Source organism: Lolium rigidum, chromosome 1 (genome assembly GCF_022539505.1).
Source record: "Lolium rigidum isolate FL_2022 chromosome 1, APGP_CSIRO_Lrig_0.1, whole genome shotgun sequence".
NCBI lineage: Eukaryota > Viridiplantae > Streptophyta > Magnoliopsida > Poales > Poaceae > Lolium > Lolium rigidum.
The window spans coordinates 54,264,251-54,279,034 of record NC_061508.1 but is presented as its reverse complement, the minus strand read 5'-3'; the positions used below and the strand labels follow the sequence as shown (position 1 = coordinate 54,279,034).

General features: G+C 41.6%; 1 long non-coding RNA gene across 8 annotated transcripts; it reads right to left on the bottom strand.

Annotated features, from left to right (window-relative positions):
• Window positions 1–1,569: 1,569 nt before the first annotated feature.
• Window positions 1,570–14,383, bottom strand: LOC124685361. 8 transcript variants are annotated; one of them, XR_006997413.1, is made up of 9 exons: window positions 13,044–14,383; window positions 12,682–12,844; window positions 8,814–8,928; window positions 7,590–7,662; window positions 5,951–6,023; window positions 5,119–5,197; window positions 3,415–4,857; window positions 3,002–3,189; window positions 1,570–2,491 (listed from the first exon to the last, which is right to left on the bottom strand). It is a non-coding gene; the product is annotated as an uncharacterized LOC124685361 (long non-coding RNA). The 8 variants fall into 8 exon arrangements; XR_006997412.1 differs by lacking the exon at window positions 3,002–3,189 and having other exon boundaries at window positions 1,570–2,045; window positions 2,295–2,491; XR_006997409.1 differs by lacking the exon at window positions 3,002–3,189 and having other exon boundaries at window positions 1,570–2,045; window positions 2,347–2,491.
• Window positions 14,384–14,784: the final 401 nt, after the last annotated feature.

Genomic DNA, 14,784 nt, shown 5'->3' with positions numbered 1-14,784 from the left:
TGAAGCGAGCATGGCGGCCTTCTCTCCTCTCCGAGCAAGAGTCAAAGTCTAAGTCACAAGTCACGCGCAGCCGCCGACACGCGGCTTGTCACTAGGGGCCTTATACTTATAGGGAGAGCAAGCCATTCGAATTTTGAGGGAGGGGAAAAAGTTGGGCGGGAAGAAGATGAAATTTCGGTTGGAGTCATTGGCCTATCTAATCTGTTCGTTGTTTGTATTCTATTTTTTTTCTTTTGCAAGAAGTTGGGCGGGAAGAAGATGAAAAAGTCAGCGAGAGGTGGAGAGCATGAATAGCCAAGACGGTATGAGGCCACGGATTGGAGGATCATTTAATCTCACAGAATTCTATTCTTTTGCGACGGATCGTTTCCACTGCCCCACAATAAATGTGATGTCCCTTCTTCTCTCTGTTTTTATGGGATGGGATTAGGACGTTCCTTAATTATATAAACAAAAATAGCATTCACGCATCGATAGGTGTTTTCTGTTGCTGCCTCCTGGGTTGCGCTAGGTTGAATAACGAAGTTGCATGTTCCTTGTTGTTTTCATGAAACGGCATGTATGCTTTGGTATAACCGATGCTAATTTTCTGATGAAACACTACCGGGGCATCAGGCCAATGGCGGATACTCGGACCAACCTTTGCTGCTATTTAGCGAGTAGTGCCCAAGGAATTTTCTTTCTTAAGAAAAGACAACTACTCAATACATCAATGATAATACAAATACTGGTTTACATTAAAAAAAAAGGCAGTTCTAAACTCAAAGGTGAGCCGGGCATACAGTTTCAAAATACTGTGCTTTTATTTCCACATATACTTGGCTCAAACAGAATAGTATATATACTTATGCCAAGGGGCGGGATGCACTCAATGCTCCTAACATCTGTTTAATCATCAAACAAGGATTCCTTGTACACTTTGCAAAAACAATGTACCAACGCTTCACAAGTGCAAAGGGTAGAAACATACATGATGCCAACCCAAATCAGCGAGAATTTTGCTAGCCTTAGAGTAAAACAATTCAAAATCTATCCTCTAAACCATTCAACAAAGACCCAACTGGACACTAGACACAGAACCCACAGCGCCTTGGATATTCCTAGAACCTGAGCAATCCGTCCAGCTGCTCTCGGATTTCTCCCACGCCCTTGTCGCGGTTGGCATGTTTTCCAACACCCACCTCTACCCATGGTCCTGCATTGGGAAGAAATTCTGGATCTGCACAATAGCCCCTCAAGACCAGTAGCAGTATAGCACAGAGACATGCTCAAGTCAATTCTCATCAGGCAAATACCATTTGGAAAATCAATTGCTACTAAAATAGCGTTCTTGTGGTATTGTACATCTATTAGCAACCTACTTGACAAATGAATATAACATTAGTATGACACGGGTGAAAACAACATATACACGACAATGGGAAGAGAGCTTTGGATATTGCTAAGGTGATAATTTTATTTTTTTAACAACTATGCCTAACTTATTCATGGACACCAATCTGAACAAAACATCCAGGACCAGTCAGTCTTCAGCTTGCCTGTAACAACAAACCAGCACATGACATGGGATGAATGAATGGACAGATATATATAAAGGATGCCTTCTTGCTCCATAATCTATTTGCTATAGCAGTATTGTGTTAGTACAACTCCGCACGAGTCCCACTTACAGAAACCCCACATCCAATTTACACACTCGAAGCCAATCTCTACTGGTACTACATTGTGCTAGCAAATACATCTAGTACTAGTACATGGAGCTACCTAATCCATCGGTACCTCTAAACGAGAAAAAGAACGGACTGGAAAGATTAGTAGCTTCCTGCCTTGTATCTGGCTCACTAATGCAGGAATAGATTCAACCTTGAACTGAACCAACCATAAGAAGAAGCCATTTGCAATTCACTGCCGAGCTGGCCACGTACATCGACGGACTTCACAGCCGCATCAATATCGTCTGGTGCATCTCCACCACCATTGGTCTCTTGCTTCTCTGCTTTGGAAGACACCTTTTCACATAGATGAAGATGATCATTCATGATGTCCTGCTTCCACAAGTTGCAGCAACAGGTCACATATATAGTTGAATAAAACATGCATACCCAAAACATAGAGCATTATGGAAAGCATACACACTAGGCATGCATGACTGGCCATTACTACTAAAAAATGGAGAGATGAATTTAGAAATATGTCTGCCTAGATTTACAACTGAGGCAGGAAATAAAGAAAAGACTCGTAATTAGTAGCTTTCTGCTTTGTATCTCGCTCACTCATGCGGGAATCGATTCAACCTTTAACTGAAACAACCATAAGCAGAAAATAGTAAGCCAGTTGCAACCATACAGTCAACTCATGCCCACTCCGGTCGCAGCCTCCAGACGCTTGCAACTGCACTTCACTGCCGAGCTGGATGCATATATTGACGGACTTGACAACACCATCAACATAGTCCGGTGCATCTTCCGGTGCTTCTCGTCTTTGCAGACACCTATTCACATAAGTGAAGATGATCATCCATTATGTCCTGGTTCCATCAGTTGAACAAAGTGTGCACATAAAAAACACCAGAGCATTATGGAAAGCAAACACATTAGCAGGAATGACTGGCCATTAATACTAAAAAAATTGAGAGATCAACTTACAAATATGACTGCCTAGATTCACCATCAAAGAAACATTGTAACACAAGTGCATGTAGTACCATGCATACATGCTAGGCACAATCTCATATATGTCAGAATGGGGACAACTATAGCAAGCATGCAACACTGCATCATTTTTAAAAACATAGTGCCAACTATAACAACTGGATCATATAGGCACATAAATACGATCAGGAGGAAGTGACAAAGCACTTTCGTGTATACACATACTGCTGCCACAGATGATTTTAATAATAGGTAAGTGGGTGCTCACATAACTCCAAAGAGATATGAGTACGCAATGTTCACAGAAACATATACCTATCTAGTAGCATGAGAACTTGTAGAGATTATACCTATCTATGTATAATATGCCATAGCACGTTTGCGACCATGTGTTAACTGCACCATAAAAATAGAGCAATGGTTGGGCATATTATCTGCCTTCCTCTACCCTTTCCATCTTTACCTCCTTCAGTGATTCTCAGATATCGAGAATCTGAATACGATGTAGCGACGATTAAAGACAAAGAACAAACATGTCCTGGTAACAAAGGGAAACTTAGTAGATTCCTTCTTGAAAGTTAAATGTCACCTAAACTTCAGATTCTTTGTACATAATAACTCAACGAATGCATGTTAAAGTTTTAAAGTCATAGGATGCAACGTCCTACCAGACAAGGAGACAAAATGTATTACTATATCAGTTTTGAGGCTAACACGATAGTCAAGGAAAGTGCAAGGAAATGTTAGTACAACAAGAGCAGACCTCCGAAAAAGTTCCTGTCAACTTGTTCAACAACGATGATTCCTCAACCGAAGGAAAGCAACCAAACCACCAGTTTTTGTCATGTTGAATCCCTCACCAGCACCTCCACCACCTTTGGTTGTAGGAGTAAGCAACTCCCGCCGTAATTTGGCAAGTTTAGCCTAACCAAAGGAATAACTATATGTGCACTGAGAAAACTGTGAACATAGTAATAAGAGCTTGGCATGAGAGAAGCTGATAACTATCAAATCATGCATAAGAATAAAATTACCCAGCTAGTTGGTGGATTAGAACTTGTGAATCTGTTTCATGTTCTTTTTAACCATACAGACAAGCTCTTACATACTGGAACATATAACCCCAGCAGAGCATTTATGTGGCCCTCTTGCAACAATAATGCATCTACTAGCTGATAAAATTAGCAACATCCACACACTATAGAGCCATTAATCCATATTAAAACTGATAACACCACCATATAACCCCAACAGAGCATTGATGTGGCCCTCTTGCAACAGTTATGCATCTACTATAGGAGTTGATAAAATTAACAAAAATCCTTTGGCAAGTAAAGTAAATAAATGGTATATGTAAACATATTTTTTACCATTACATCTCTTGTATAAAATATACGTATTTATATTCTCCAATTAATGGTATTATTCCTATAGCTATTTGGATATTTTTAGGAAATAAAGACATTTTATTAGAAAACCATTTTAAAAACGTGCCCATGGAATTACTATTTTTTGAAAATGATGATTCGCAGAGCCTCGTGGTCTTGAATACTTGCTACTCAATCAAGATTCGCTAAGATTAACTTCAGATTTGCTACACATAACTCTATCTTAGCCATCAGTGAAAACATTTACAATTCAGGATGCTTTCAAAAGATTGAAAGACTGATTTGCAACTATCTAATTTAGATGAGAAAAACTATCCGCCAAATCAGACTATAAGAAGACACAGTCTATAGTATTTTAGAGATAACACAAATTCAATCAACTAATTTTGCCAGTCAGCAATATACTTCGCCATTCTTATTGCTCTTATAATGCGTAGAAGTTTAAATAAACTAACTAAGGATGAGCCTAGCTGAATAACGAATCATAGCTATATGAATCCACAAATCACAAAAAAAGTACAACTTGCAGATTACCATGGTTTATATTGCCAAGACCAAGAACACACGCATAAAAACGAAACAATAGAAGCCACCTTACTGCCACAAGTATAGTGAGCCTATAACGCTAAGTATCATATTATTATTGGTAGCCATACAGTAGGTTTTCATCTTCACTGAGCCCAGTTGTGGAATGGAGTGTAATTGATCCCAAGAGACCAGAACAACTCCAAGCGGCTGTTGCTTGAGGACATTGTGGCAAACATTGAGCTGAAGGCGTTGATCTTGAGTTGATGGGCACCCTATAAAAGAGAGGCTACCTGCAAAACAGGAACATGAAAATGAGTAAAATCAAATCAAGCACAATTGTTGCATCCCAGATTTATACGACAAACGCTTGAAATCTCTGTAGGGATTGCCTCATGTGAGACAAATTATGTGTTCTCTAATCAATCAAAACTATCTATGCACTACAGTGAGGCAAAAACTCACATGCACAACAATTACAATACTTGTGCAACTAAATTTATCTTCGACCTTTTACACATAAGAATACATCAAGGAACTAGCTAGAGACTAACCTGGTACTGTAGGTGACCATTTGCCTCTTCTGGAGGTCCCCTTGGTTTCCACCACCCCACATAGCCTTGGCACCAAAAGCTTGCAATACAAAGAGGACAAATAAGGATATTTTTTGGAGAATAAAGCAAAGAAATTCCATTTGATGAAAGAATACATAACAAAGCCACAAACACATCCCACAAATAATCAACCTTGTGTGTAGTAAGCCCAAAAAACGCAAAAATCTATCAGAAGGCAGCAAGAGGCATATACATGACACTAGGGCCTCGCAAATATCTCGAAATAACAGGGATGGAACTCTATTAGTACCTTCTATTAGCAAAACTCTTTCCCAGAATAAAACACCAAAAATCATTGTTTAAGTGAGTTACTGATTCGGGATGTGGTGATACAACCGAAGAACTAATTGTGCGGAGTTTGGAATTACTAAGGAAAAACGTAGATACATACCCCAACTAGGTATTGCAGCTCCTATATGAAAGCTAAACCATTAATCAACAACACACTTTATACAATCAAGCATGGCATCATGTACTGGACCAAACAGAGATTGGCCTCATCGAAATTTTACACAGACTTGAACTTTATAAATTTCATACTGTAACTGAAACTAGTATTTATGAGCACTTTTTCTGAATGCGAAGCCTGAATTCAGAACTCTACCTATTCCAGTGAAATTATAATCTAGATCATTACACATGAAGAGTTCACCGAAATAGTTAATGTTGCCTCCGATGCATCTCACAACAATGATTAGTGCAAAGAAGCACTTGTTGCAATCCCAGGCGACTTGACCCCACATGACCTAAGAGGCAGCAACCATAAACATACCTAAACCCACAGGCTGTCGGCTGGCCCGATCCAGCTGCAATGGCTACCTCTCCTGTGCAGCTCCATTTCTCCCCTGAAATTCGAAACCACAAAGAAAATGGATGTTGTCAGGAACATGTCAAATTCAACAGAAATTCAAGCTAGTCTGCAATCAGGGAACAAGTAGGCAACATATTCCTTCAAAGTTAACATAATGCTATACATAGAGCAAAATTGAACAACCACCCAATACTAGCACTTTGCCAAGCTTGTTTAGGGCCACTTCTTTTGGGCTTCTAGACCAGCTTCCAGGTGGTGCACAGCTGAAGCCCAAAAGAAGTCTCTAGTTTCGGTCCGGCTTATTTCCACCTAGAAGCCCAAGTTGTGCGTACACGGAGAAACTGATCGATAGCAGTTTTTGGAGAGTTTCCCGAGCTTCTGCGCTCGGAATCGAAACAGTACACGGAGCTGCCCCGTTTGTTGGTTATATTGATAGGCGAATGCCCTTCCACAAGATAGCGTTTGGAGAAGTGAACGAAAAAAAAGGCAAACTCCCTTCGCTTGCATCGCCTCGCTCCCTGGTAAGCATCGCTGGTATGAACCCAAGCTAGGGTTCCTCATTGCTGCCGCCGCTCCACCACCCCTGAGCCCGCTGCCGACTGTTGCGCCTCGCCAGCGCACGCCCTGTCGCATCTCGTGCCCCATCTCCACCAGCAGCTGTGACCCTCGCCAGCCTCTCCTCCGGCAGACCGGCGCCGCCCCGTCGCATCTCGTGCCCCATCTCCACCAGCAGCTGTGACCCTCGCCAGCCTCTCCTCCGGCAGACCGGCGCCGGCGCCGAGCTGACCTCTCCGTCCTCGCCGGATAAGCGTCAACGTCGTCCTTGCCAAGCGGCGACCTCCCCATCCGGCGCTGGCCACGACCTCGTCCGCCAGCGCCCAACCAGCTTCGTCAAGCTCGTCCTCCCCATCGGTGTTTTCCTGTCGCCGTCGCAGGAATACCTCGTTCCATTCCCGGCAACGACCTCCTACCCCTCTACCCACCTCGTCCGCTGGAATAAAGAATGCAATATGTTTGATCAGCTGCTCCTAACCCCGGTGCATGATTTGCTCTCAATCCATTCGATTATGCAGGCATGGATGTGGTGCTGTGCCACTCTTCGTTTTGGTTCTTTCTGCCACATGAAAAAGTATTACTAGCCCATTAGCTCATGTCTGGATGGAGTTCGCATGTATTCTGCAGTTATCTTTTTGGTTCAGGGGCATTGCAGACTTTATCCAACTCGACCTGGAGCATAAGCCCGAGTTTCATAAGCTCAAAAGAATGGGGAGATCAGTTTTTGGGAGCTTCTAGCCACCAGAGTTTCTCCCCACAGAAAACCATAATCCGGCTTCTCTATAAGCTTAAGCCCAAAAGAAGTGGCCCTTAGTTAGAAATTATACATTCTAATAAAGATTATTTCTAGCAGAATAAAATATTGTAACCACAATGCTGGTTGGGCAAACTACAAAAAAGTTTAAGAACACAAAAGTAAAAGTTAGCCTAGATAATAAACTAAACTTCAGTAAAAATACAAATTTTGGCCTGACATTTGCAAAGAAGCACTTGTTGCAATCCCAGGAGACTTGACCGACCCAGGAGGCAGCAACCATAAACATACCTAAACCCACAGGCTGTCGGCTGGCCCAATCCAGCGGCAATGGCTACCTCTCCTGTGCAGCTCCATTTCTTCCCTGAAATACGAAACCACAAAGAAAACGGATGTTGTCAGGAACATGTCAAATTCAACAGAAATTCAAGTTAGTCTGCAATCAGGGAACAAGTAGGCAACATTTATTCCTTCAAAGTTAACATAATGCTATACATAGAGCAAAATTGAACAACAACCCAATACTAGCAGTTTGCCAAGCTTGTTTACTCAGAAATTATACATTCTAATCAAGATTATTTCTAGCAGAAGAAATTATTGTAACCACGATGCTAGCTGGGCAAAGTACAAAAAAGTTTAAGAACACAAAAGTAAAATTTAGCCTAGATAATAAACTAAACTTCAGGAAAAATTCAAACTTTTGGCCTGACATTTGCTCTTTTCCAAACACATACAGGTCACACGGCAAATAATATATATTACTAAACTGTAAACAACTCGCCTCAAGTACTATTCAAACATAATTCATCCTTAGGTGGGAAAACAGTCTTTCTAGATAATCACGAGCAACACAACCATTTCAAACAACACAACCTATTCGTATAAGGTGGCAAAATTCTGTTGACTCATGAAGTATTTAACTCCTTTGAACTAGTACTCCAGATCAGCTCCGACAAGTGAAGTCAGCACTAGATAAAATTCTTGTTTAAGAACTCAAGCTCCAGGTTTAAGAAGAACTCAAGCTCAAGACCAAACACTAAGAAAGATAGAATGGTATAACAAATAAACATTGGATAGAGTAGTGCATTAGAACATAGAAATTAAGTGGACAATGCTGGAACTATCAAATATTTGAACATAACACCTACTCCCTCCGGTCATATTTAATTGACATCCGGTACTGCCTATCTGCATGTTTGATTAACTATGCCCTGCATCGATTAAACACGACCGGAGGTAGTACGTCCATAAAAGGAATACTAACCAGTAACAACATGCATCTTTCTGTTCTGAATAAATAGAGAAAGATACAGCTAAGCAGGCAGACTTTATCTAGGGGTGTCTGTAAAAAATAAAGGTCTAACTCCAGGTTACCAAAACCAAATACTCAATAACAACTAAATACAAGCTAAATTTTAATCGTTTTGCCCATATCAGCTACAATCTTTTGTGCATTAACTATTGTGTTGCATGGGATCACAAAAAAAAGTCATCACAATAGGAAGTAGGATGCACCTTACTATGAGTTGTCATAGCCGCTTTTATCCCCAGCGGCATCCAAGTGGAGCAAATCATTGTTTCGAATCCCGTCACCGCCCATCCTCACCGTCACCACCGCTACCGCCTCGGCCTTTAAGAAGTGAAAATCATGGAAGTTAGAAGGTTTAAGGTCACACAAGTGTTGTGGAACTAAAGACCAGTCATGGCTTCCAAATAAGATGTAATGTGTAGCCGAATGAACTTCGAAACACATTCAAGAAAAAAAAACACCTTCAACATTCTAGTTTGCCCTGTGAAGGCAGGTTCTAAAGCGCAATGACTAGGAAGAAACAATTTGATCAATTAAGAATATAATGTAGTACTACCAATCGACTTAGATTATCTAGCCTAGAACATTAATAAGTGCTCCTAAACAAGGTTGAGAAACTCATACATGTTTTTCTACTTGGATAAATATGGTCAGCTAAGCATGTCTGCTAGCAGAAAATTAGAGATGCCATTGCAGCCCATATCTGCTTAATTTCAAAACACAACTTAGAACAGACACTTCCAAGAGTTAGAGCACACAACTGCTTTTGTTTGAAACGAAGTAGGAAACTTGTTACGCTGGCACAAATACTAAACTGATTAAAAATATCGAATATATGATGATCAACCAAAAGCTGACAGAATGTAAATTAGCACAAATTCAAATATTAAAATGACATTATAAAATAATTTTCCATGTTGATTCCTATTTCACTTAACACTATGTATAAAGATAAAATATAGCTTTCTAGCTAATTATACAACGCTCGCACAAATAAAGACAGCTCATATTCAAACTGAATTGAGAAGTGGAACATATTAAGTTCCAATTCCATTTAAATCTTTATAAAAAATTCAGAAAACTTGCCAATTACACACTAGCGTAGCTTTCTTGCAAAATTATAAAACACGGACCTGAACAAAAACATAGTGGCATATTACGAAAAGGAAAATTAGTCAGATTCAGGTCCTATTTCTATTTTGGTATCAAATCCATATAAAGAATAAAACTTGTTCATTTATGCACTAACGGTAACTTTCTTGCAAACTTGTACAGCACTGGCACAAATAAAGAAACAGTGGCATATTTTTGAAGGGAAAAAGTTGTACAGATTCAGTATTTAATTCTATCTAGAATCAAAATCTGCTCTGACTTTTGGAAATAAACCCGGCAAGAATTCAATCACTCGTGGCTACCGAATACTATGTAATGGACATGAGACTACCCACTATATGACAGCCACCTACAACAAATTACAGCAATGACTAGCCACCACATCAAGCGACCAACCTACAAGTACATTACCGCAACCTTAAAAATCATCTCAACTAACATGAGTAAAGGAAAACAAAAGGAAATCTACATGGGCATAAGCTATATCATAAGAATTTTCATTTTGTGAGCTGAACATATGAGTTATTATACCATGATTTGTTGCAAACAAACTATATAAATGATCCATCGTGCATTTCCTCAACTACTGTCTAGCAATTTCGAAATTAAGGGGAGAGTATGAGTAACACTGTTTCCAAACCTTCACTACTTAATTTAATCTTTTGGAATGCTCCTTTGATTGTGAGCTTGTAGATGGGAATACACACTTATTGCTCTCTTCAGTCCATCTTGGAATTTTAAAAAATATTAATATGTACATTAAACATTCATTGAACGTTTAGTACAGAGAAGTGGAAAATGATTTCCAACCTTTTTTAGGGGAAACAGCCGGCTCTGCTGTAGACTTTATTTATCAAAGCACACTTACATCATCAATTAACAAAGGGATGATAAAACTAGGTGGTTCCTCACTCCAAACACATGGTTGACCTCCACAGTTTTGCGCTAAAACATGAGCTACACTATTGGCATTCTAGGAACATAATCACTCCACTCAAGAAAAAGATGTTGCCTGGATAAAAAAATATTTACAAGGATCGGTGCAGCTGCCGACGCCGTGAAACCCCCCTCGTTCAGTGAGTTACTAATCTCCAGCCAATCAGATTGAATAAGCAATCTATTGCAGCCTACCTGATTAGCTAAGTAGATCCCATATCTTACCGCTAGTGCCTCACACATAGCCATCAGCAGAGGGAGGGGCGAGCACATGTACATTGTATATATGTACTGATTTGTCATGGTTAATCACGTACTATTTACTAGTATTGGAGCCCACCCATGGTAGAAATCAACGTTCCGTTTAGTAGTAGTATTCACCGAAGCCTGGTGGCAACAAACCATCTCCGTGTTTACCCATGATAAGCCAGCTAGGTTAGGCCATTGATGGTCAATCGTCTGGTTCACGTCGTCTATTTTCGGCTTTGAATCATGTCAAAGATTGATCCAATCTGCCGCTGCCATGCTTAGGATCCTGCCACTGCTCGCTCCTGCTTGCCAAGCCGGTGACTTGGATGGCTTGTACATGCAGCAAGTAGTAGCGGACAACGGAGGCCAGCCGGACGCTCATAATCGATCGCCGCCCTCTTGCCATACATCCGCTCCACCAGATTGTTTACCAAGGTACACTATACACTAGAAAATATAGCTTGCTATGCTTTTTAGGCTTAAATCATCTTATACTATATCTCAATTCTGAGTGTCACCATTTTGCCCCCTCTAAACCTAAATCCTGGCCCCGCCCCGCACGTAGCTGCATCAAGAGCATAGTCTACATTGTTGTTACTTGCTGAAATAACGCTCCCTCTGTCATCTCGTAAAACAGCAAACAAAAAGAACTCTAACCTTTGGTGAGCAGCCAAACTCACAAAAGTACACAGTACAAATCTGATTTTAGATCGACAAGCAAGTCCACTAGAAAACTACAAGACGCAGTCCAATATTGAATAAAATATGTGTAAATGATATAGCTGCCTTTCCAGATGACCAATAAGATAAGAACAGACTTTCTCTTTAGACTGCTCATAGTGGGAGTAACATAGCTAGTAACATCACACAAGCTAGTAACATCACACATCTCAATGCATTTTGGTGACATGGCATGCTAATAAATGAAGAAAGAGAGTGAGGTGGTAACTAGCTATGTTACCATAACATCACACACCTCAAGGCAAGATGAGTCTACGACATAATAAATTATACAATGCATGACACCACATATAAGTTACTACCCACTATGAAGGTAGTAACCTAGACTAGTAACATGGCATATGTTACTAGTCTAAGTTACTCCCCACTATGACCAGCCTTAGCAGATTCTTCACTCATGGCCTCTTTATTTGAAGCATTAGATTTCGGTAGGATCTCAACTTGTTCTTGGATGATTCTATACACAACTTGTTCTTGGATGATTCTATACACGGCTTGAGTGGCGTCCAGCAAAATGCGATCACCGCCATGCCTTGCAATGAGGGAAACTGAAATAGTACACTTATCACGTGCACCGACGGGAACGGTGACTTGAAAAGGGTAGTGTTGCATCATCATAAGGGCAATAGAGGCCTACCAGAAGCGGAAATTAATGTGATCCATGGGTTTCAGTGAAACCCATCTGTTACACAAATTCTCACCCGCCCCCAACCTTTACAAATATGTTGAGTATTTTTTAAAATTTCAACACGTGATGAATAGGGGACAGAAATAACCACTAAATATAGGCATGGACACTATATTGACTTCACTTTTCCAATACCGACTCGTACCCAAACACAGGTCTGAGATAATTTACAACTCTACCAAAAGAAGAAGTAAATTCTCATACATAAACTAATCAAACCAATTAAATAAAATAAGAAATTATCAATTTCATGGTTGGCATAGGATGCCGAACTCACTTCATTCTGGTTTATGCACAACTGTACATTACAAGGAAATATATAAGCCATACATATTCCAACATATTACCAGCATTCAAAGGAAGAATCTTGACCTGATGTTGTCGATGCCGACAAGCTCCTGAACAGCGGTGTCAGGGTCATGGCGGTTGGCCATGGCAGCAAGCTCCTGCATGACGTGGACGCCTTCGGTCAACCAGCCTTCAGATTTAACTGTGAGATAATTTACAACTCTGCCAAAAGAAGAAGTAAATTCTCATACATCAACTAATCAAACCAATTAAATAAAATAAGAAATTATCAATTTCATGGTTGGCATAGGATGCCGAACTCACTTCATTCTGGTTTATGCACAATTGTACATTACAAGGAAATATATATAAGCCATACATATTCCAACATATTACCAGCATTCAAAGGAAGAATCTTGACCTGATGTTGTCGATGCCGACAAGCTCCTGAACAGCGGTGTCAGGGTCATGGCGGTTGGCCTTGGCAGCAAGCTCCTGCATGACGTGGACGCCTTTGGTAGAGGCAGAGGACTACAACATTTAGATTAGCACCCACCGCCGCCTTAGTCTACATGTCATCAGACAACTCCAATAGCTCTTCCCTTACGTCACTGCATATGCATAAAGTGAGATACATGGAATTTAAAAGACATATATAAAAATTAAGGTTATGGAGTTTCCATATAAAAGCATTGCTGGTTCCAAAAAAATGGAAAAAAATTATCCAAGTATGTGAAGCGCATTTTCACATATTTATTTATGTCTACGAATGTGATGAAAATTTCAAGCTATACCCGTTTCAGAGAAGATGAGGAGATAAAAGTTGAATGCAGAAAAAGCAATCATTCGGTGTTTCATATAATTTGAATCAAAGAGAATTTCAGAGATGTTTGAAACCTAAAGGACATAAACAACAACAAAATGGCATATAATCGAAAGGCGAAGTTATCAGATCCGGCTCCTACTTCTATTTTGGAATCAAACTCCTTATCTGACTGTAACCTTTTTTGCAGATAGTGGCATATTATTGAAGGGCAAAGTAGTAGAGATTCAATGTGTAATTCTATCTATCTAGAAACAAAATCTGGACTTGGTTTTGGAAATAAACCGGTAGGGATCCAAAATCTGCGCTGGCATTTGAATTCTGAAATTTCTGAACTGGACATGTTCACGAAATGAGAAGATCAATTACTAGTTACGGGTGCTGCCTCAAGTAGCAACACCTCATGGGTGCTCCAACTTCTGAACTTTCAAATAGGTGTGCAAGCAAGCTTGGAATCGGAACTAGCAAAGCAGCTGCAGCAATCCTAGAGCAAGTCAAGAACTCCTTGTGAATAAGCAAAGACCGGCGCCATCACTCGGGATGGATGCAATCGTGTAGAGGTGAAAGATGGCATTTTTCTCTGCATACAACCAGGGCCGGGGTAGCTTGGTGCGACAGGACGCGATGAGGGTTGGGGCGAGGGATGATGCGAGGTTTCACCGGTGGACGCGTCAGAGGGGAGGGGTCGGAGTTGGGTAGGAGTGGGGGAACTTGGCGGCGGCGAGGGCGTGGCTCGCGTTCCAGGGTGGTGCTGCGGCTCCGTCGAGCTGCAAAGAGGGAACATTTAGCTGCAAAAGAAGGGATGACGTGAGGTGAAGGGAGGAGGGAGTGTTGAGCAGAGGAGAGCGGGCCGCGTCGCCGGCAGCTCATATGCAGGAACCGGTCGTTGTCCTCCTCCTGGACGAGCGCCGGAGCAGGACCACATCGGCGAGTGGAGGGGGTCGGGGAGCAGGAGAGCCGCGCGAGGTCGGGCTGGAGCTGCACTCGACGACGGCCGGCAGGGGCCGCTAGGGTTCCGCGCTCGATTGGAGGCACGAGACGGTGGGTTGGCGAGGGAGAGGCGGCACGGCGAGCCCTGGGTTGGGTGGCTTCTGTCGAGGAAGATGGGGTTGGCGAAGGAGAGGTGGGGGACGGCTACTGGCGGCCGGCGAGCTCCGGGTTGGGTGGCTTGAGCGAGGAAGGGAGAGCGGCGGTGGCGTGGTCACCGGAGGAAGATGGGGGGCGTTGTGGGACTGTTGACTGATTCACGACTACTGCTCCACAACAGTGCTCCAAATCACATTATTAGCAGCAGGCTAATTAAGAGGGCAGCCGGCCGGACGCCTCGATTACATGCATA